Source organism: Pinus tabuliformis, chromosome 8 (genome assembly GCF_031772625.1).
Source record: "Pinus tabuliformis cultivar Carrire ecotype Pingquan chromosome 8, CPIR1, whole genome shotgun sequence".
Taxonomy (NCBI): domain Eukaryota; kingdom Viridiplantae; phylum Streptophyta; class Pinopsida; order Pinales; family Pinaceae; genus Pinus; species Pinus tabuliformis.
Genome location: NC_142294.1, coordinates 971,394,774 through 971,419,311, shown reverse-complemented (window position 1 = coordinate 971,419,311; position 24,538 = coordinate 971,394,774).

Sequence of the window (24,538 nt, the reverse complement as noted above, 5' to 3'; positions counted from 1 at the left end):
GCCTCTACCCAAAACTTCATTAAACTTCTAGAGATGATAAATAACAATGAATTAAAAGCTACTAATTCAAACATTGGTACAAGGAAATGACCTGACCCCTATTATCCTTGATAGGAATTTCATCAAACATATCACAAACATGTAATCTATGGGTCATAACCACAGATCTGAGCATAGGGTTCTCATACTTATCTGATAATATTCAAGAAGAATTGATGCCTTATCACAATAGTTCCATTATCATCTATTAGGTCATATATTAATTCACATTTCTTGTACTAATAAAATCACAATGAGAGCCATAACAAAATTCTGCCATGAACCATGCTTATAACGACCATATAACGACCATAATAACAAGAGTAGAACAACCATAAAAACTACATATTAACAAGTACATTTACACATGAAATACCAAAGGAAAAGGAGTTCTTATTAATTTATGCATAAACCAACCAAGTGAGGGACTTCCACGAACCACCTGACCATAGATTGGGCTGAACCAAATCTTTCTTTCATCCAATCACCCCCTTTCCATGTTCCAAGTGATGCGTGCCAGTATTGCAACAAGAATGCTGCAACTCCTAGGGCTACCAACTTTACTTCATCAACCCGCGGTTCATACAAACTTGGAGGTGATAGTGTTGTATAGACAAATAGATGTAATGGTATACTCTTGTCACTGTTAAACTAGGGCGATAGGCCACTAGGGTTTCTCAAACCATTCTTGTATTGACTAAAAGAATTCTGACTACCAATTGGAGGAGGGAAAATTATCCTTACTGAAAGAAAAGGAACGTTGTCTATTTTAAGGAATAAAAGACTAAATTGGAAGATGCTTGTAAAGTGACATGAAATCCTTTAGCTACTCATTAACACATTTTTCTTGCAAAAGAAACCTAGCTTAACCCTATTTATCACATTTGATGATCTAAACTAACTGAGCATGGAATCTGATCCAGGGAGTATTATAACTGTTGCATGCATATGCTAATTAAGAAATGAAAAAAATATTTTTCTCTTTATGTTTTCATTTTATGAATGCAAATGCCAATCTTTACTTATTCTTTGGCAGGGGAGACAGGTACGGAGGAAGAGTTTTAGAATGGTCTTAAGGGTACGTAGGTCAAGTGGAGGCCTAATCCCAGCTTAAGTGATGATTTTGTTGAATTCAGGCACAAAACATGCTGCTATAGGATTTCCTATAGAAAAACTACAGGATGCCCTAGTTCTACTACAAGATCCCCTGTTTTACTACAAGAAACAGGCTAAAATTTTAGGAAGTGGTATAGAGGGTGGAATGAAGCATGGAAAGGGTAGATAATGGGGGAATAAGGCATGGAGTGGGTGAACGCTATCCAGGGCACAATAAAGTGCTTCAAGATGGTTAGATTTTCTCAAATGGAAATGGCAATTTTTGCTTATAAAACAAGATTTCAGATTGAGGTTTTAGTGGATTTTAGAAACATGGGTGGATAAGGTTTGGATGAGACAAATGAGATGAGGTCTCCCGGTAATGTAGAATCTCATGCAAAAACATAGATTCTTGTTTGAATTTATTCACAAATTTATCTATACATGGGAAAGATTTATTAAATGAAAGAAAACAGAGTTATTACCATCTAATGGCTAAGTTCATGAATGGAAGTTCTTTGAAACCAATGTAAAACTTAAGAGATCTAAAATGACAATTGTAACTCATCCTAAGAAACTTAAAGAAAATGATCTACTCATCAAGAAACCCTAGAATATGAAGCAAAGCAAGAAATATGTTTTTGGGTTGTATGAAATCATACCTCAAGTCATGTTCCCAAAAGAGAGATGAGGTGAAAACCACTATCACCAAATTTTCTGAAATGTCTTCTATCACTATTATAACTATCCACAAATGGAAGAAAACTAATTAATCATCCTAATACTTGCAACTTAACAACACCAAAATCAGTTCAATGGTTAACTATGAATGTCATCTAATCATACATATACAAAAAGAGGAACCTATGCTTCTAGGGTTGGGCCCTAACCTAACCCTACTTCAGCCCTCTGATTCAAATCACTAATAGATCAAGGGAATTCTTCTCATTTTCATTAAAATATGAAAAATACACAAGAGTAATCAGTCACAATATTTTAACTTGAAAATGCCTCTTGGCTACAATAAAAAAAGTCAAATCCTAATGAGGCTCTAAGCCCTCTTATCTATTCAACTGAAGTTACCAACAAATTCCTTAAATTTAGGGAGGCTTGGCTCCCAAACTCGATATCAACTAGTCTTCAACTATCACTGGCTTCATTGCCAATGATCTTAATGGCTCGTTTTCTTTCAACTCTAAGTTGATGAGATTTGATGGAGGAATCTTCGAGTGAGTGAGGAGTTAAGGAGGGATATCCAATCTCCTAAAATCTCTCTTTCATGTCTGCTTTCAGTTCCCGCACTTTAATTAGCCAAAATTTGCTACAAAACCTATAATCAATGAACATTTGACCACAAGATATGACATGTCATCTTTACCCTTATCGTTAAGCAAAATATAACAAAACATGTAAAGAATTATGAGAAAATTTTATTTTAGTAGGTTGGAGAGTTGCATTAGGGTCCATACAATTTACCCATTAATGAGCCTCATCACCAAGCATGAATGTGGGACTCACAACAAAACCAATCAAGCCTTCCTTAGGTATTACTGTATATCCACCAAGGGATTCCTAGGCCCAAAACCCTCATCAATACAACCAGGCTCTACCGAAATCCCGTCAGATCACAAGGCCCTAAACAAGAATGGATGCCTTTAGATCTCTCCACCTAAAGCATGAGGAATTTGTCTATCTCCACCTCTCGGCTTTATCGTGTATCTCGCCATTACTGGTCAAGGGATTCCTAGGAATACAAGGTCTCCACCCTCTAGTTATTAATGTATATCTCACCATTACCACTCAACGGATTCCTAGGCCCAATCAAGGATACTCACAACCAGGCTTTATCATGTATCCCACCATGGGATTCCTAGGCCTTGTGATTAAATATGTGACCACCCCACTGAACTTCAAATCCATCTGGAAATCTAGCTAACACAAAAAAAGAGAGCCCCATCACACCATGGTTATTCATAAATCACAAGGCAAGGATGAACACTGTCCCACTTGGAAAGGCCTATGAAAATGGCATCAAGAGAACCAAAAACACACATGAAAGTATCGTGCATGCCAAAACTAGCAACGAATTCATATATACAACCTGATACCTGCAATTAATCTTGTTGTAGCTGTTTGAATCCCGCTCTTCCTTTCTTGATCCTTTCTTCCTCTTTCTTTATTGTCATTCTTTTGCCTTCTTTCCCCCAATGCTAGAATGCTCCAAGAATAATCTAAGTTTCCAAGAGTATGAGACAGAGAGAGAGAATAGAGAGAGCTTCGAAACTGAAATGATAAAAGTTTTTGAATTGATCATCAAAAACCTTTTTATTAATGAGGTCTCTATTTTCTTCATTTTCCATTATTTTCCTTCGTTTTCCTCCTCACTTGCAACCTGTGACCTTTCACATTCCTTTTCTCCTAATTTCAATTATTTTCATAAATAAAATGCAGATTAATGCCACCTTTTTTTCAATGCCTTTTCCAATTTCCTTAGCCATAATAAACCAAATGAACATCCACACTAGGATGTTTTTCCCAACATTCAACTTGGAATACGTGTCCCATGACCTTCGTTATTATTTTTCCTTTATTAACTTTATTACATGGGTTTTTGAGCAAGGATGTTACAATGTGTCCAATCCAATAGTGGTTAGAGTCAATCAATTTGTTAAAAGGTAATTAATGTCTATCATTTCCCTCAAGTAGTGAGAACATATTTTTCCTATGAGCCATCACATGATTCATTTTTGTTAGGTTTATTGTCTAGTAAATCCCCTTTAGATTAAGTTCCACCAGTGTGTTAAGGAACCATATTATTTAACACATAATAAAGCTTGGTCAATTCAGTTATTTAGAGATACTTAGCACTCCTCAACACTCCTGGAACACCTTGACATGCTTTGGAACACACTAACATTCCTTGGCACCTCACATGTCTTGGAACATATTTGTACCTAGAACATCTTTCCATGACTAGGACATCCAAGCACATGTTCTCATGCCCTAGCACAACATAACACTCCCCTATCATGTGTTGGCATGCCCTATAGTCCCTAGCATGCCTTGGAACACCTTGGCATGCATGGACATACACTGACACTTGGCATGCACTGGAACTTGGCATGTATTGGAACATGTTGTTAGTGTGCCTAGCATGATACTTTTTAAAAGGGTGAAGTCCTAACTTATTAACCCTATTATGTGTTCATTTCCTTGCATTTTATCTTGGTTATCCCTTTTGTTGCCTTGACACTCCTTGACACATGTTGTTGCACCCTGGCATGCTACACATCCTAGCATGCCTTACCACCTAGAATGACTTGGCATGCTTTGGCACTATTCGGCACATGTTAGCACACTTTAGAACTCCCTAACACACTCTGAACTTCTTGACATGCCCTAGTATTCCCTAACATACCTTATCACTCCCTCCTTGGCATTCCTAGTGCTCATTGAGACTCCCTGAGACATCCTCATATCCATTCATTTCCATGCATTTTTCCCTAGTTCTCCCTTATGTTTCTCTAGTAATCCCTAACACTCCTTGGTATCCATTGGCTCTCTGGGGAATGTATTAGCACTCTTTGACATGCCCTGCCACTCCATAACATGCACAACACTCCCTGACACACAATGGCACTTGACAAGTCATACCATGCCTAACATGAATTGAGATTCCTTCGTATGATTTGGCATGTGTTGCCATGGTTTGAAATTGTTTAAGATTAAAGTTATTTGAGATCAATTATTGGAAATTAAGAGAGAAGTAACAAAGGAATATTTGGCACTTAGAATGAACTAACACTTCACACTTGGCATGTATTGCGACACTGCTGCAAAAAAGGCCTTTAGGGGTTGTTTGGCTTGTGACGATCTTGCCAAAACCACCTCTAAAAGTGTTTTTAGGTATTTAGGGGTGGTTTTTGAACCGCCCCCCCCAACCCCTGCGAAAGTCATGAAAATTTGAACTTTTTAGGGCGTTTTCTGAAAACCTCCTTTTAAAGTGTTTTCTCATGACTTTTGGAGGGGGGTTTTAAATTATTTCCCATAAATATGTTTTTCATGGCGTTGTTTTTAAAACCCCCCAAGAAAGTCATGAAAATTGAACTTTAGGGGGGAGGGGGGTTTCTAACAACCTCGTCTAAAATTGTTTTATCATGATTTTTTTCTTTTTTGAGGGTGGGGTGGTTTAAATGGCTTCCCCTAAATATATTTTTCATTTTTCATGACAATTTCAAACCCCCCCCCCCACCCCCCCCCCCCCCCCCCCCCCACCACCCTCTCCCCATCGACGAAACCCATGAAAGTGAACCTTTTTTTTGTGGATAGGGGTTTCTAACAACTCCCTCTAAAAGTGTTTTCTCATGAATTTTGTTGGGGGGGAGAGGTTTTAAATGACTACCCAAAAATATATTTTTTATGGTGGTTTTTTGAAAACCCCCCTAAAATTCATGAGAATTTAGCTTTTGGAGGCGCTTTTTAAAATCGTCCCCATAAAAAAAAAGTCAATGATATTTGAACATTTGGAGGCAGTCATTTAACAACCACCTCTAAAAGCTCATTTCTCATGACTTTTTGGGGGGTGTCTGAAATCACCTCCAAAAGTTAAATTCTTGTGAGTTTTAAGGGGGGTTGTTTAACCCCACAAAAAGTCACAACAATGTAACTTTTGGAGGCAGTTTTGGAAAACCAACTCCAAAAAGCATTAGAATTAAACTTTTAGAGGTAGTTGTTAAATGACCACCTCTAAATGCTCAATTCTTATGAATTTTTTTTGGGGGGGGGTTCTTTTGATGTAGTAAACAGGGTAACAGGACATAAGGGTAGCATGGATGGTTAGAAGTGAGAGGTTCAAGCATGGTTCATTGAGATATATAATCCTAACATAAGAGAATGAGAAGGGGCCTTAGGACCTCATGGCATAGGGGTTAGGGGGCCTAAAGGGAAGGGAATAAGATAAATTGATAGGGGAACCCCCAATAGTTGTGATAAGTGGATTAGGGACCCCATTATCACAATCCATAAGCCCTTAACCCATAACCAGTAAATTTCCTATTCCCTTAATGCCCAATCCAGAATCCCTTATTCCCTACACTCATAAAGCATAACCCATTGCTATCTAGGCAATACCTTTTATGGATAGTAGCGATCCCTCTAGTCCAAAGAGTGGATCTAGTAACAACTGAAATATGGCCTACCTCACTCCTATGCAGTTGATTTTTGATGTTGATCTCGATCTCCTCACTTCCAAGCTCGATCCTCACTATTATGTTGCAAATGAATACCAACAAGAGAGATCAAACAAAGACAAAAAAGAAAAAACATAGCATATTCATTCTAATGTAAACCATATGATAGATCAAGGAGCATCATACTAAGAAAGTAGTCATTTGCATGCTTATGGAGAGTAAACATGCATTGTATTAATAATAAACACAAGAGGGAAGCATACAACCACTGCCTTGATGTTGGAAGCCTCCTTCCGAATGGTTTTCCAAGTCCAAGCTAAGACTTCTCAAGCTCTCCTTTCTCCTTCAAAATTTGGTAGCTATTAGGTGCAATTTAGTAGTAGCATGACCAATCTAGTCTGACCAACTGTTTGAGGGTGTAATGGAATGCATTTATAGGGAAGGAGAGGAAGTCAAGGATCCATAAAAGGGGGAAGAAGGTCCACATATTAAGGGGAAGACCCTTAAAGGTAGGATCAAGGAGTCAAAATTGGAGAACTCAACCATATCCTTATTCAACAATAACTAGCTCATTGTTCTAGAGGCTTCTATTAAGAGAAGCTTCTGCTCCATTTTTGGATAAATTGCCTAAAGAGGATCAACACAGATTATCCTATACAAATTCGTGCTGCCAACGCTAGTCAATAGTTAGACCAAATGGTACAAGAACAGGTTTTCCTACTAAAAGTAGCGTTGGGCTTCCAAAGATGGTTTTCTGACAAGATCTTCCAGAATTACTTCACGAAATTTCTTCTCCTTTTCTTTAGGGATGCTTTGATCAATGTTTTTCATGGTGAATTCATGGACAACTTTTGTCACTTTGGGAAATTTTGGGAAAATTTTGACATTCCATGGTATGAGACAGGGAGTGCGACAAATTATTGTATAACAGATGCCCCCTAAAGCATGAAGTCAGAACATGAAGTGATGGCTGGATTTCTTTACAAGTCAATGAAAGGACTTTGGAGAACTACTGTTAGGAGACCTACAAATCAAACATAAAACAACATATATGAAATACCTAGGTATGTATTTAACAATACATGAATCCACGACATGGGCACAACCATCTAAATAGAAGGGTATGGCTCCATGACATGGACACAACCATTCGAATAGAAATGATCATATGTATGGATCCACGACATGGACGCAACCATTTAACTAGAAAGGATCATGTATACAGATCATGAATACTAAATAAATCCACGTAGCCTAGATTTATTAGATGAAATCTAGGGTCTTCATCTCTATCCCAATCCAACCGAAGTATGAATCTAACCATGAAAATTGACTTGTTGAAGTCGAACATGGTAGAAACCACCTAATTACTAGTTAATGATGTGAACCATTAGCAAGTACGAGAGAAACCACCAATAGTGAAAATAGTTGTGAAGGTACAACAACACAATTCGCGAGTGTGAATAAGGAAGTTGAAGGAGTGTGAATAAGGAAGTTGAAGTCTAACACTCATAGAATCATCCAATCGAAGGCCAATGATGTGAACCTTTTATCAAATGCAAAGAACGTACCATTGAGGCATGCAAGCTCCAAGGTACTAAAAGGGAGTTACACAGTCACTTCCTATTGACTTCATCTCATTATCCGGGAAGTTGGCTGAGAGACTCCCTTCTAGTACCTTAGAGCTTGCATGCCCTAATGGAAAGTTATTCGCACTCGATGACAGGTTCATATCATTGGCCTTCGAAAAGTTGACTTCATGGGTGTTCGACTTCATTTCATTATTCAAACTTTGTGAATTTTGTTGCTGGTACCTTCATATCCATTATCATTATTGTTGGTTTCTCTCACGCTTGTTAACAATTCACATCATTGACTGGTAATCAAGTAGTTTTCTAGCATGTTCAACATCAACATGTCTATTCACATGCTAGAAATTATACTTTGATCGGGTCGTGTTGGAGCGCAAGACCCTAGGCTCAGATTACACAAGTCCAGGTTGCAAGATGACGTGACATGATCATGCTTACATACATGTCTCTTTCAGATGGATGGCTGCAACCATACCATGAGTCTGCTATACATGATCATTCTCATTATTGGATGGATGCGACCATACCTTGGGTTTCATATGATCTTTCTTATTGGATGGTTGTGCCCATATCTTGGATCCATTTACATGATCTTTTTTTAGATGGATGTGTCCATACCACAATTCATGTATCAGAGATTTTAGTGATGTATATGTATTTATGCTTGCTTGCAGGTTTTCCAGCGGTGGCCTTTGGTTCCATGCATCTACTCGTAAAGCATTTCACCCCTCACTCTTGTTTGGCCTTCATGCTTTAGGGGCCATCTGTTACACATCATTTTTTCATTATCTTTGTACTCCCCATTCCTCAATCCTGGAGGACCTCTACGGTGACCCTCATATGTTTCCCTGCCATGAAGAACATGTCCCTACATCCCTCTTCATCTACAAGACATTTCCCTCTTTCATCATTTCCCAGTAATCTTCCTTCAAACTCAGTTTTCAAGACTGACGCTAGTGCTTAGTTCTTCCCTTACGCTGACTTGCAGAGTTTAAAACCAGGGCTAGCGTCGAACGATGCAAGTGAGTCATTCATCACTTGCACCGACCCTATTTTGGCAAGTTTTTAAAAATGGAGTCGAAGCTTCCAGGTCTAGAAGCTTTGTGAATGAAAGTTTGGTAAATGGTTGAGAAAGATAAAACCAAGAGAGACTATTTGGGCTCCTTTCCCCTATTAAGATGGAACCAAACAAACAGGATAAGGCCTCTCCAAATATAAGAGGCTCCATTTCCCCTCCATTAAAGCTATATAAACTCCCATTGTTGAAAATAGAAACAAGAAATGATAAAAATAAAATCCAGAATATTCCAATTTTAATTTGTCCTTCAATTAAAATTGTGAATTAAAATTTGAATTTAGTCTCACGAGCTACTTGGAAATAATTAGTTGATTCATTATGGATTAATTAGTTGGAGAAATTCAAGTTAGACGTCTTTCTAAAGTCATGCAACAGTTATCCCTTAAATTAAGGAGATTATCCCTTAATTAAGGAGATAAGATTGAGTTGTAATTAGTTAACTCAGTTTACTGAGTTAAGTCTAGTTAAATTAGTTCCAAACTATTTGAGGAACTAATTGTGAGTTATCAGTCAGTTGATGCATGCATGCACTCAACGAATGTACTCCAGATAACTGAAGATTCCCTCATCACAAACTCATGCATGTCTATTCAGAGAAAGACCAAGTTGAGATTAAAGATAAGGATAGTGTACTATTAGTTGCATGTGTTTTCCTATAAAGAAAACTCATGCAATCAAGGGAAGGTTCCTTGAGGATTGGACAGTTCTGACAAGGTGTGAGATCAGTGTGAGAGATCAGTGTTCCACTTGGTTGAGAGTCTTCCACTTGGTAATAGGAGGATTACCTAGGAGAAACAGTGCAAGGAAATAGGAGCTTGGATGGTAGAGGAGAAGGCTTGTGAGAAGCCAGGTTTGCCTGTGAGCATCCAAGAGGATTGTACTGAGAGTTGGCTAGTTGTGAAAGCTAAGGCTTTGTATAATTATAATGTATTTCCACCTTGTATGATAATATAGATAGTGGGGTTTTTAGCTGAGGCTTTCCCCTGAGTATTTTTTGTGTTTCATGTGTATTGATTCTTCTTCTTTTGGTTATATGTGTTCAGCTCAATCTTGCTCAATATTTAAGCTTTTGCAAAATTGATAGTAGAAGTAGGTTATAGTATTTTTCTTTGGTTATAGTTCATTATCGGGTTAATCTACAGTCATAATTTGTACATGGCATCAAAGCTAGCTGATCTATAGAGAAATTTTTACATGGTATTGGAGCTAGCTGATCTATAGAGAAATTTATACATGGTATTGGAGCTAAGTTTATCGAAGCTGTGAACAGTACACGAAGAAGAGAATTCAAAGTTTGAAGTTCAAGGTTGCAGGTGCAAATCAAATTCATATCATACTTCAAGGTTGGCCAATGGCGTTCTATGGCCTGAGACTCAAGTATGCCTTGGAAGGTAGCTCGAATTACATAGCATGCAAAGATTGCATGGAGGCTATATTAGAATACAATGGCTTGAAGGATTTCATTGATTAAGAAATACCAAATCCAGGTTCAACTAATGCACAAGAGTTGGCTGAAGAAGTCTGTGGTGAGGGCGAGATGGATCATCCTTGAGGGAGTTCGAGACCATATTGTCTTGAGTATTCATGGGAAGGATACTCCATATTCAATGTGGAAGACATTGAAGGTCCTCTACTAGAATAGTAGTGACGAGAGGAAATTGGCATTAAAGGATAAGCTTCGAAGAATCAAGATGGAGAACAATGATACTATTTCCACATATTTGAACAAGCTCACCACTTGCAGAGATGAGCTTGTTAGTGTGGGAATAACTATTGTTGATGATGATATGGTGAGCCTCGCTCTCCTTGGCCTTCCAATGATCCAGGTGGATGTTGGTGGCCACCCACCTATCCCATTTGGACCCCCACAACTGTCTCTTTCAGTTTTTCAGTTTCCTAAATTGTAGCACAGTTTACTATTTTTAGCAGTTTTCCGAGTCCTGAACTTCCGGAGCCATTTTGAGGCCCTAAACGACGTTTTTTGGGAAATTTGGGGCAACATTGGTCCATGGACCAATGTTGCCTCCCAAAGTGGTAGTGCTCGGTTAGATATTTCTAACGAGCTATTGTACGCGTCAAACGGAGATCGTATGCCAAAGTTACGACCCCGGGAAATTGATGTACCAATTTACCCAAACAGGGCCCACAATTTGGCGTTTCATCTTCTAGGGTTAGGTTTCGGGATGTGAAAGGTTTTCCATTGTTTCTCAACAATAAATAGGCCTTCGAGCCTCATTGTAACACAGTTCAGAACAGTTCAGAGGCATGTAGCCGCCACATCTCTTCTCGGAGATAAGCTACCATCGCCCTAGCTGGTTTATTTCCATTTTTGTTTGTAAGCAGATTTCAGTATTTTATAGTAATGAAATGAAGTACTATTTCTGCTGCATCTCTGTATTTATGGTTATCTCTGTAATCTATTGTGTTCCTGTTTAAATCTGGATCAGTGGTATCAGAGCGGTCAGCTTTTTCTTTGTTTTTCTTTGCATGTCCCCAACGAGGTTGGGATATAAGGAGTTAGGGCTTGAACTGGTCGAACCTTTGCAAGACCAGCCTCGCAAATCCCAACAGCCTCCCATGGCGGATGAGAAGAAATATGAGGGAGCAGGAGATCCTATCAAAATCTTGCTCGAAGAAGCCCTCGAGCGACAAAGGAACGCGATGATGGATAGCTTTGCACAGATTCTTCAGCGGCTACCCAGAGGCGACACATCAACTTCCAACAGCGACTTTGGAAATGCCACACCCTTCAAGGTACAAGTTAATTATGAAATCCCCATATTCGAGGGTCAAATAGACCCAGATGCCGTAGATAAATGGTTAAATCTGCTAGATGGGTATTTTTCTGTTCATGAATTTTCAAGTCGGGAAAAGATTGTTTTCGCTCTTCTCAAAGTAGCCCCCCACGTCAAGGACTGGTGTTACACAAAAATATCGTCACCATGATTATTTGCAGTCAGTATGGGTCTATCATCACTTTTACTGTCCTCCTAAGCAAGTCTCAGACCTCAGCTCTTCAAGTCAAGCTTTGGAAATGAGAGAAAGACATTAAAAATCAATGTAACTCTCGTTCTGCACTTTCTCTCACTGTCACCTACGGTCCCGCACCTTTTGTGTACAACAACTATGGACCTGCCCGCTCTATCCCTAATGGTGTAGGTGCGGACCCCTGTGAAAGTAAAAAGGCGCAAGTTTTATCTTAAAAAACTCACTTTGGGTTAATTCTAGAGGTTTCTAGAAGGAATTTTGATGTGGATTGTTCGCTCTGAGGTGGTTCATGCATCCCAAAAGAGAAGGAGCTAATCCCTTGATGAGAGGAGTTATTCCTTTGAAGGAGGACTTTATCCCTTTGAAGGAGGACCTAGTAACCTCCCTCCATTACACTATAAATACAGGCATTGGGCTGGTTGCTGAGGAGGTTAGAAGCTGAACATTTTTTAGGGTAAATGCTGGTGAAATCAAGACTTCCTAGTTGAGCTTAAGAGGAGAGATCATATACCTTTTTGGCTTCATTGGGGAGTGAGTGAAACTTGTCAAAGTAGAGGAGACTTCTTGCTGGACCCAGGGAGGAGCTTGTACAATGTCAAGGCAAAGGTTGTAAAGTTCTTCTTTTGAATTAATACAATCAAACTCATTTTTCTCAACAAGTATCTCATGTTATTTGTTTCATGGACTCCTTGACTTTCATGTTAGATATGTTTTATGCAATTGGCTTTTCAAGTGCTATTTAATTTGTTTGCTTTGTTTGTGTTTACAGATTCGCGACAAAGGAGCTCATTTGGATCGAAGGAGCGAGGGCATCCACAAGCTTGCGTTGGACCTAAGGTAGGCCCTAAAAACACTTGTTTGCCATTGTTTATCAAAGCATATTTAGAGAAAGATAGTGTCTGGTTGGTTTGCTTGTCAGTAGGTATTCTTTAGATTCTAGGAAGGTCTATCTTGTCAGCAAGATCGACTTATTCCATGTGACAAAATGGCGACTCCGCTGGGGAACTTGATTGTTTTCCTTGTTTTTACTCTGACCTGAGAAACTGTGTTTTTGTTTCTGATTTTGGCTTGTTGTGTGTAAAATTGGGTAGAGTTTGTAGATCCAAGGTTATTTTTTGTTTTTCATAGCTTTGGGAGAGGACTGCACCCTAGCCGTTCGACACAGTGAGTACCTACCCGCAGCTTGGCTTTTAGCACAGAGCGAGACCGCACCTGTGTCAACTGTGGGCCTGCGGACCCTGTCAAAATTTTGAAAAACCTAAGATTTCCTCTATTAGTCAGCTTAGTGTTTGTTTAGAAATTGTTATCCACTGCCCAGACCTGCATATAACTTGTCAGAAGCTTTCCTTAGATTGATTTCGTTAGTGTTAGGGTTTTAAGTGAAATTCCTAGGAGTTTTGCTTGTTGGGTTTGTTTTTCATTTTGGTTGTGTAGTGGCTCTGAGCTTAGAAGCTGTAGGGACTTCAGATCACCTTAGTGTCTACCAGCCTTCTTATGAGTCTGACCATTTGTGAAATCTCCCCTTGTTGAGGAATCCGCTTTGAGTTTTCTCTTTACAAAACTTCGAAAAGCTTGTGTTTGAGAGTTTGGATTTTCATTTTCAAAAAGAAAAAAAAATTGGTTGTTCTTGACTTATTTGTGATTCTGCATAAATTGGTCCTTAGCTTACATCTAGCTAAGTAAAACATCCTTAAAAAAGACTTTTAGTAGGCTTTGACTTCAAATAGGTTTTTATAATTTGTGGATCTCAAATTTAGTTATTTTCATAGTTTTGAGTATTTTATTAAAAAATATAAAAATCTCTTTTGAAAAAGTTTGTTTTGTAGTGATTGAGTGCTTTGAAACGAAGAAGGGAAATTTTTGTGAAATAACTAGTTGTCTCGTTTTGAGTGCATTGGAAAAGGACAAAAACTCTTCTTTTAATTTGTTTGATTGAGAAAGATTTGTGTTTACAAAGTATTTGCATTCTCAAACTCTTTCTTAGTTTAGAAGTTCATCGAAGAGAAAAAGATTGTTTAAATCATCTTAGGTGCATTTTTAGTGATTTTGAGTCAAGTCTTCATACCACGAGTTTCATCTCCGCACCTTTGGACTTAAACAAAAACCAATAAAAATTAACGCTTAAAGTAAAATTCACCTAGTAACTTTCTATTTCTAGGGCTCTGATACACCAACTTAGCTTAGGCTAGTGTCTTGGAGTAGGAGAGTAATTAACTCTCCATGACAGTAAAAACAAACAAGTAGTTGTATCTTGTGGTAGGGAAGAAATCAAATTGTTGCATTTATGCTCTGGGAAAGCTCCTCTTAAAGGAGAAGCACGAGATCGTGTCCGAACCAGTGTGGGAATCAATCCTTCCTCATTGGGAATGATGCCAGATATTCACGTATTAAAAACGATAAACCTCGGATTAACCATTGTCGAGGAGCCTGGGGTCACTTGTTGGTAAACCTTGGATTATGTCAAGGAGCCTTCAAGGGGATTGAGCTTGCTACTCTGCCCTTGCGTGCGTATCGGATCGTAGACTGTTCCCCCAGGTGTATTTGTCTCAGTTGGTAACCTTAGTGGCCATATTCTTTAGGACTCTTCCTAAGGTGATAGTGGTGGGAGGATCCCACTATACCTGGAGCAGACGTTGGCTAGACTCACTTGGATTTTTTGGGGGGTTCTCTTCACTCGAGACGGTTAAGTGGAGGAACTTGTGCCAGTCTATTCATTAAGCAGGCTGTCGGGGTAACTGTTCCAACCGCCATTTCTGTATTGAACTCTACGATGTTGGATTTCATCACCAACTAGTGTTTTCCGTACGGAAAGTTACTGTTTGTGTGTGTTATATCTCCTAGATTCTTTAGGCGTGTGATTCAAATTTGTTTCGTTCTTTAGAGACTTTAGGTGCTTTTCATTGAGATTTTATTTTGTTTGCATGTGAAGTAGTTAAAAGTCTTTAACTGTGGCTGAATTACCAAGGCAGTCCCGTAGACTTCGGTGCCAGTCCCCTGAGTTTGTAAACGTGGCTGAGTTACTGAGGAAGTCTCGTAGACTTCGGGGCCAACCTCCTGAGGAAGTACCGAGCCAGCTTGAAGGCTTGAAAGTCCTCGTAACTCCTAGAGACAGTAGAGTTGGGTCACCTGAGGAAGGAGAATCTTCTTTGATAGTACATCCTGATTTTCAACCATTAGTGGTAGATTATAATCCACAGTCAGTGTCTGTTTCCGAAATTGCTGGTAGCTTTTCATCTACTAGTGATATAGGTGAGGAACCTGAAATATCCGAGCCTGAAAGTGAATTTGCTGCTACTCCGACATCAGGGTTTGTTTCTCCAACTTCTAGTGGTCCTGCTTCACCTAGGGTAGAAAGAATAATCACCCAAGATCTTCCTTCTGGACTTATTGCTATTGAAGAACTTCCGGAAGAAGAAGTAGGCATCGCTATCCCTGAAAATCAACCTGTTATTGAACTAAGGGAGCGTGAATCAATTTTTTACAGTCCACCTAGGAGCAGTTCTTGGTATCTTTCTTTGACTAATTTCTTAGAAAACTCAGGGTTAAGTTTTCACCACCTCGCGCTCCTTATCACCCAACACCTAGAGGATTTTATACTCCCGTAAATATGTTAGGACAGTCATCCATGTTTACTCAATCGCCTGAATCCTTTTTGTATGGTGGTCCTTCTGTTCCCTCTGGGTATCAGTCACTTTCTGGTACTTTTTCGGGAGCATCTCCTCAACCCATTGAGCAAGGGTTATTAACTGGAAGCAATGGTACTAAGCCGTTGAGCGTAGAAGACATTCTTATGATGTGAGGTTCTATTCCAAATCCTCAACCTCAAGGTGGCCAGTTACTGCCTGGGGGGCAGCCTCAATTAACGCCTGGGGGGCAACCTCAAGGTACACAATTTGCATCTGGGGGGCAACCTTAAGGACAGTACATACCTATGGGACAGTACGTTCCTCAAGGTCAACCCCAGACTCAATATGTACCCCAAGGTCAACCCTAGTATCAATTTATACCTCAAGGTCAACCCCAGTATCAGTATGTGCCTCAAGGGTATCAACCCCAAGGTCAATACTCGAACCAAGGTTTCCAACCACCCTCCGGTCAAACGTATGTTCAAGGAACGGGAAATGTACCTTTCAATTATCAATCCTACCCTCAACCTGGTTATGGTCCTCAGTATTCTCAACCAGTTATGGGTCAGTACCCCAGAATGAATATAGTGTGGGATCCATCGCAAACTCAATAGGTGTTGCAGCCAAGTGTACAGTTGTCATCTCAAACTAGACAACCCTTAGTTTCTGGTACACCCCAGCAACCAGTCCAGTCTAACATTCAAACTTCTGTACCTTCGGTAGTTTCTCAGCCTGGGCCTAGTACACCTCGTACTCTGCCTCAAACAACTGCTACAACTGCCGCAACATCCGTTCAATCTACCCCACCTACTTCTGGAGTATCGACAGCTCCGGTTTCTACTGTTCCTGTATCTACTCCTCAAACATCTTTACCACCGTCTGGATCTACAATTCAAACTTCAGTTCAGATGCCTGTAGGACAACCTGGTTCAAGTACGGTTGTCACAACTCAACCACAATTTACTTATCAACCGTACCAGGGACAGTACCAATTCAGTCCTGCTGTGCAGCAGCTAGTCTATCAGTATCAACTGTACGCTGGGTACACTTATCAATAACCTCAACAACCCCAGTACGGTCCGGTTAATCCTGGTTTTCCGGGAGGATACAATATCCCAAATGCAATTCCTATTCCTAGTTATCCTGGATATCCTCCTCGTGGGGCTGGTCTTATGACCCAGGGTTTTAGGGATCCTAATCAACAGTTACCGTTTATCACAACTTTGGACTTGCCTGACTTGTCGTGCCTAACGAACGATCCCATTAATTATCTTCCGTTTTGGCTGCCAATGCCGAATAAGTTGCCCAGTGACATTCCCAAGTTCGAAGGTAAATCAGGAGAGGACCCGTCGAACCATGTGATGACTTACCACCTCTGGTGTGCGTCTAACTCCATTTCAGATGATTCAATCCGTCTTAGACTTTTCCAGCGCACTCTAATTGGTCTCGTGGCCAAGTGGTACATTGAGTTACCGCAAGGCACTTTTTATAATTTTAGTCAATTAGCTACCTCGTTTTTAACTCATTTTCAGTTGCCAGTCCGATATGACAATGGCACAGAATTGTTAACTTCGTTAAAACAATCGACATCCACTTAAATTTCAGATCATATTCATGAGTGGAGACGTCGACGGCGTTTAGTGAAGGTATTTATTCCGGATCAGATATTGGCCAAGTGGTTTGTAAAATCTTTGTTGCCAAAGATCACTGAAGATGTTGCTAAAGCCGAAGTTGTTACTGAGGAGCAAGTGATTGCTCAAGCACAGTACCTTGACTTGGTCTATACTCAGTCAGGTACGTTACACGAGAAAATCCCCGATCTTCCCAAGAAAAATCAAATCGCTGCAGCTCCTTCGGGATCTCATGCCGCCGATGGTATGATTAGCACGGTTAACACTAAAAGTAAGAAGAAATCTTCAAAGAATTCCTTTCCTATCATAACCTTTCCTGATTCCCCAACAGGAGATTCTTCTGCAGAGATCTCCGCCGATATTAACATTGTAGAGTCATCTACAGCCAACTCAAAATCCGGTGGGAAGAAGAAAGGAAAGAAGAAGAATAAAACGGACAAAAGTTCAAAGGAGAAACCTGAAAAGGCGGAATCCAATGATGAAAAGCGCAAACCTCGTTATCCTTGTCTCATTTGTGACGATGAACATTTTACAAGAGACTTCCCTCATCGTGCAGAGGTTGCAAAGTTTGTCAAAGGTTCCCAAACTCCTGTTGTTTTGAAGGATCCTTTTACGGCTCAAGACAGTAAGATGATAGGTTCATCCTCGAATGCTAATGAAGAACCCATACTGATGATGATTGCGACTCGATCGCAAGATTATGGTAGTAAAAGTCCTGTTGATGGTAAAGAACCAGAATCTTCTCATTCTAATCCATCAACCTCAGCTCCCGGTTCCGATCCACTACAGATCGAGAAACCTAATCCAGACTTGGTAATCAAACCGCCCGCCAAGGGTATACTTCGAAAGTCAGCTTTCAATCCACATGCGAGAGCGGCTCAGAATTATAACATTGTTGAGGATTTAGTTGTTTCACCCTCAGCAATGTCGGCTTTGGAAGTGCTGCAATCATGTCCAGCACAACGTAAATTACTTTTGTCGGCTATAGGAGCTGTTGATTTTTAGGACTCGAACCTAATGATTTTCAATATAGAAAATAGTACACCGCGCTTGCCTCATCAAATGGCTTTCCAGATTATAGTGATAGTAAAAAACAGGCCTATTCATCGGACTATAATTGATGAGGGACCCTCAACGTGTATTATGTCGATACAGTGTTGGAGATCGCTTGGTTCTCCTTCGCTAAATCAATCCCCAACGATTCTAAAGGCCTTTGATGGCCATGGGTTTCATCCTTTTGGCATTCTACAGGATTTTCCTATAGGGGTTGAAGGAAAAACCGTTAGTCTAGATGTGGAGGTGGTTGATGCCCCTCTAGATTACAACCTTCTCTTGGGTCGAAGTTGGTCTTACGCTATGACAGCGGTCGTTTCATCGGTCTTTCGAGTAATAAAGTTTCCACACAATGGAAAGAACATAACAATAGATCAACTGGCTTACTTTTCATCCGACCCAGCCTCTTCGGAGAGTATTTAGCATGTCGGTAAAACGACTATCCCATATAAGAATGTTGGAGTAGGACTAGTTAAAGATGTCGGTTTACTGGGAACTTTTCCTTTTCCTCCAATCAACCCATCGTCTTCATTTGCAACTATTCATATGATTACATCAGACACCATTGTTTATGATGATCCTTGGATCATTCCTTCTGAATCTGAGATAGACTCATTTGGTAATGTCATGCCTTTGAGTCCATATGAAATTGCCTATGAAGCCGTGCAGTCGTTTGCCGACCCATCTTCAATCGAAAATGACTTAATGAATGTGGTCCATGAGGAATCACTTTTCACATCAACATCGGATTTAACCACATTTTCTAAACTCGTTCACTCTGATGAGAAAATTCGTGAAATCCTATGTGTAGATGATTTACCATGGGAAGATCTCCATCACAGATCTTCGTTTTTACCTGAGGATGATCGTTTTGAAAATGATTTCTCATCAATTTTTACAACTGAATATGTCAAGGAACCTCAGAATCCAATGAAACATCCCAATTCAGAGTTAAATTTGGGAAACATCTCTCGAACTATTCCTATTGACATTTCGGTTAACCCCGGAATTGTTGAGAACATTCATATAGGTGCCTCGTGTACAGATGACGAAATTCAGCTATATAAGGCCCTATTTCAAGAATTCTGTGACGTGTTTGCCTGGTCCTATGAGGAAATGCCAGGAATTGATCCCGCGATTGTTGTTCATGAGATCAAGACTTACCTGGATGCTAAACCCGTCCGGCAACGTTTGCGTCAGACTCACCCACGAAAAGCTGCTACAATTAAAGCAGAAGTTGAAAAATTGTTGAAAGCAGGTTTCATTTATCCGATCCTGTTAATGGATTGGGTATCGAATATTGTTCCGGTTAACAAAAAACAGGGAACAATAAGAATATGCATCGACTATAGGGACGTTAATCGAGCCTGTCCAAAGGACAATTACCCAACTCCCTATATCGATCAAATCATTGATGATTGTGCCGGCAGCGAAATATTCTCCTTCATGCACTGTTTTTCCAAATACAATCAAATCAATATTCTACCTGCCGATCAACCAAAAATGGCTTTCATTTGTCCATGGGGGACATTTTCTTATTGCAAGTTACCTTTTGGGCTTAAGAATGCCGGAGCAACTTTTCAAAGGGCGATGTCTTATGCGTTTCATGACATCAAGCACATTGTGCAACCCTATCTCGATGACTTGCCTACTCATTCATTACATCGAGCTGATCACCTCGTCCATTTACGAGCAATCTTTATGAGGTGTAGGCATTATCGTATTCGGTTGAACCCACACAAATGTGTCTTCTGTATAGAAACGGGTCGATTGCTAGGGTTTGTAGTTTCGAAATCCGGCATTCGCGTTGATCCCTCGAAGGTTGAAGCTATCATCAAATTGCCTCCTCCTTCGAGTCTTCGCCAACTCCAAAGTTTGCAAGGGAAAGCAAACTTTTTACGACGATTCATTCCTAACTACGCCGAGGTTACAAAGGGTTTCACCCGGTTGTTGAAGCAAAATACTCCATTCTATTGGGATGAGATAGCTTAGAAATCTTTTGATGCACTCAAACACGCGTTGACCCATGCACCGTTGTTGCATCCTCCCAACTACAACCAGGATTACTTCTTGTATCTCACCACCTCTCATTCCACCATTGGAATGGTCTCAGTTCAGGAAGATGAATTCAGAACTGAATATGTGATATATTACCTTAGTCGAACTTTAAATCCAACTGAGCTAAAATACTCACATGTGGAGAAATTGGCACTGGCAGCTGTTCAAGCTGTCCAACGTTTTCGTCACTACATTTTACTATGTAAAACTACGGTAATTTCGGATTGCAACCCCATGATCTACATTTGGACCAAGCAATTTCTAGGGGGCAATTACTCTAAATGGATCATTATCCTGCAGGAGTTTGACTTGGAATTTGAGAAATCTAAGTCTAAGAAATCTTTAGTTTTTGTGGAGTTAATGTGTGACTTCCCGCGTGCTGACACGGAAACTGTGCCGGAGGAGCCCATTGCGGACGAATCCTTGTTTCTAATCAGCACTTTAGATCCGTGGTATGGGGATATCATCATTTATCTCCAGACCCAATCCTTTCGGCCAGAAATTTCAAGGTCAGAACGTCGAAAAATTCGATTCCAGTCCCAACAATTCAGGATTATTGGAGATACTCTTTATCGCCGTGGGACGGACTCTGTTTTTCGACGTTGCTTAACTCACGAGGAAGCTGAAAGGGTTCTAAATGACTGTCACTCTAGAGCGTGTGGCGGTCATATGTCTGGGTTTACCACAACCCAAAAGATATTGCGCGCTGGCTACTTCTGGCCGGCTTTATTTAAAGATTGTATTACGGCGGTCCGAAAATGCCACAACTGCCAAATTTTTGATCGAAAGATGCGTGCTCCACTTGCTCCTCTCCACCCTATAATTTCCATTGGTCCTTTTGCCAAATGAGGTACCGATTTTATTACATGTAACCCTCACTCGGCCGGGGGGCATGCGTATATCATCCTTGCGGTATATTATTTTACTAAGTGGGCCGAGGCGATGCCTACATTTGAGGCAGACGGCAAGACAGCTCCAATTTTCATGTTCAATCATATAATTGCTAGGTTTGGTGTTCCGCAAGCAATAATCACTGATCATGGGCGTCATTTTCGAAACATTATGATGACCGAACTTGCAGGCCAGCTTGGTTTACGTCACGATAGTTCAACCCCTTATTATCCACAAGCGAATGGTCTGGTTGAATCCATCATCAAAGTTTTAGTTATCATGATCCGACGAATCATTTGGATTCATCGGTCGAATTGGCACAACATGCTATTTTCAGCGCTTTGGGTGTACCGAACTTCAATAAAAACATCAACAAGGTTCACTCCTTTCCAACTAGTCTATGGTTTGGAAGCTGTGTTACCCATTGAATGAAAAATCCCGTCACTGCAAATGGCCATCGAGTTACTTCCAGCCACTTCTGAAGAGGAAAAGCGTTTGTTATACTTGGCTCAATTAAATGAGAATCGACGTGATGCTGCATTGGCGATCGAGAATCACGTAAAACGAATGAAAGCTCAGTATGATCGAAATGTGACCCCTCGAATTTTTTCGGAAGGAGATCTAGTCTTAGTTTACGATCAAGCTAATGATAAATTAGGCGCTGGAAAATTCGTTTCTATGTGGCATGGTCCCAATGTTGTCAAGCGAAAGCTAGCCAAAGGGGCCTATGAATTGGTAGACTTTGACGAGGACTCTTTGGGTAAACCCAGAAATGGTCTTTACTTGAAGAGGTATTATGCTTAAAGAATGGGTATGGAGATTTTTAGTTAGGATAGTTTTTCTTTCTAGCTGGTGTGTTTTAGTTTAAACAGTGTGCTTAGCTTAGAAAGTGTTTTTCGTCATTATTCCTGCTTATCTTGGTTTTACTCTTGATATTGCAGATGTTGATGCCTCTCTAAACATACATTGGTTTTGCTGATGGTGCTTGTCGTAATACACGGAACATCACTTCCGCAGCTTTGTTTATCTATTCGCCCTTTGACGAGTTAGTATCTATGCATGGGGTAAGCCTCGGTCAAACAACGAACAACATTTCTGAGTATAGTGCAGTGATTGAGTTATTATCTGAATCTATTTCATTTGGGATTCGGAGTTTGATAGTGAGGTTAGATTCTGAACTCGTTGTATTACAGCTTAATAGAGTGTATGCCATTAGAAATCCAGTGTTATTAAGATTATTTTTTAGAGTGCGTCTCTTGGAATGTGAATTTGATTATATTTAATATAAGCATATTCCAATATATTTAAATACATTAGCAGATGCAATTGCTTCTCGAATGTTAAATAGACATTTTCAATAATCATACATGTAAATTTAAAACCATTCCATAACATGATTTACAAGATAAGCCGGTAATAATGATATATATATAGGAGTGTGTCAAAAAATACATCGTCCTCGATCATAGGTTGAAAAATACCTTATGATCGGCAAAAATGATAAGTACAAAAAACAAAAATGTCACATGTGCCCACAATAGGCGATCATCCTATCACTGGTGATGATCTCTATAAGAAACCACTGCACGGGCCACCTTGCAAAGGAACCTCGTAAAAGGTCCCGGGACTCCAATCACATAGCGCTGAAGTCGACGAGGAATGTCATCTATAGTGGTCTCCAGAATATCTCCTGTCAAGCGCTCGAGATGACCCTCCAACTCGGCCAAAACCTCTGCTGATTCATCCTGTGGGGCTGGCGCGGGTGCAACTGGTTGCTTCCTCTCGTAAGGCCAGAGAGCGGCTGGTCGTTGTGGACCCACATCTGCATTTGAAATTTTTTACTATCAGTTTTGAGACGATGGAAAAATAACAAAAAAAATTAAAATAGAAAAATGTTGAAAAGGATTTTACCTGACTCATCCCACTACTCTCCTGGTGGAAGAACCATGTCTGGGTCACCACGAAAATCTATCCCAGCATAAGGGAAGTCCTGAATAGAAAAGACCTGGTTTTCCAACCATTGGAAATACTCAGGTTTGAATCGAGCAACCTCTGTCCTCTCGTCCGAGTGACGGGCCATAACTGCGACCCATCGCATCAGTTTGGGCTCTCGAGGAAGCCCAGCTCCAACAGTAAGGTGCTGCGGGATCAGCATAGGAACCCTCTCGAGGCAAAAACTCATGACCAAAGCCCCATAACCAAAGGTCTTTAGTCGTCCGTTCTTGGCCCTGGTCAGTTGGCCTTTCACATTGGCCAACACAACATCGCACCAGTTGAAGATGGTTCCTCGAAAGCAATCAACTACCATACGCATCTGGGATCCGGTAGCAATATGTAATGCGGCAGCTCCGCAAAGTCTGGTGACAGTAAACGCAATCACCATGAGCTCAGGACGGGATATGGTGTTTGTGTCTCCCTTTGTCTCTAGCCTGGCTGTTGCAGTACTCTAGCCTGAGGCTATCGACAGACTGGCCACCTACCCTAGCCCCAAACAGAGTCAAGTCTTCGCCTCTCTTAGGCAAACCAGTCAAGAAATATATTGGCCGCCAATGAAAAAACATTGGTCTTGTACACTCCATCTGTCAATCATCCACTGTAAGAAATCCACCTGAGCCCTCATGCAAGGAATGGCCCAGAATTTGTACAAGCCGCACACCCTCAAAGCATCAAGTGAAGGCTGATGATTCCATGCGGCAGCATCCGCATCCTCATGCTCTCGTTCACGCCAATCTAGCATGATGTACTCTCTGCATCAAGTATAAAGATAAATTAAATTGATAGAAATTATTTTGATTGGTCCATTTTTGAGAATTTTTGGGTTAAAAACCCTTGCGACGGGGACCGCACCCTTCGGGTTAGACACAGTGCGTGGGACCGCACTTTGTCTACATGGAAGGTGCGGACCCCGACCTTTTTCCCAATGGAGAAAAATTTGGGGTCCGCAGGCCAGCAGTGGTAAACCTGCGGGCCCCCGCGCACGGGTTTTATGCCTAAAAGCCCTCCCAAAAATGAATTAAATGACTAAAACAAAAAATCAAACGGTTAAAAATGAAGAGTAGGATGATGTGGATTACCTGGAGAAGACGGCGTTCGATTCCGACGATTTGATTTTCCGCAATCTTCACGGGAAGTTTTCTGAGCAAAAGCACTATTTTCTCACCCAAACTCAAACGGTAAAAATGAATTGACAAAGGCCCTTTTTATAAGTTTTTTGAGTAAATAAATTGCAAATTTGTTTATGTTTCACTTTGAAAAGGTATTTTTGCAACATTTTTATCCATTTCAAACAGGTATGAGT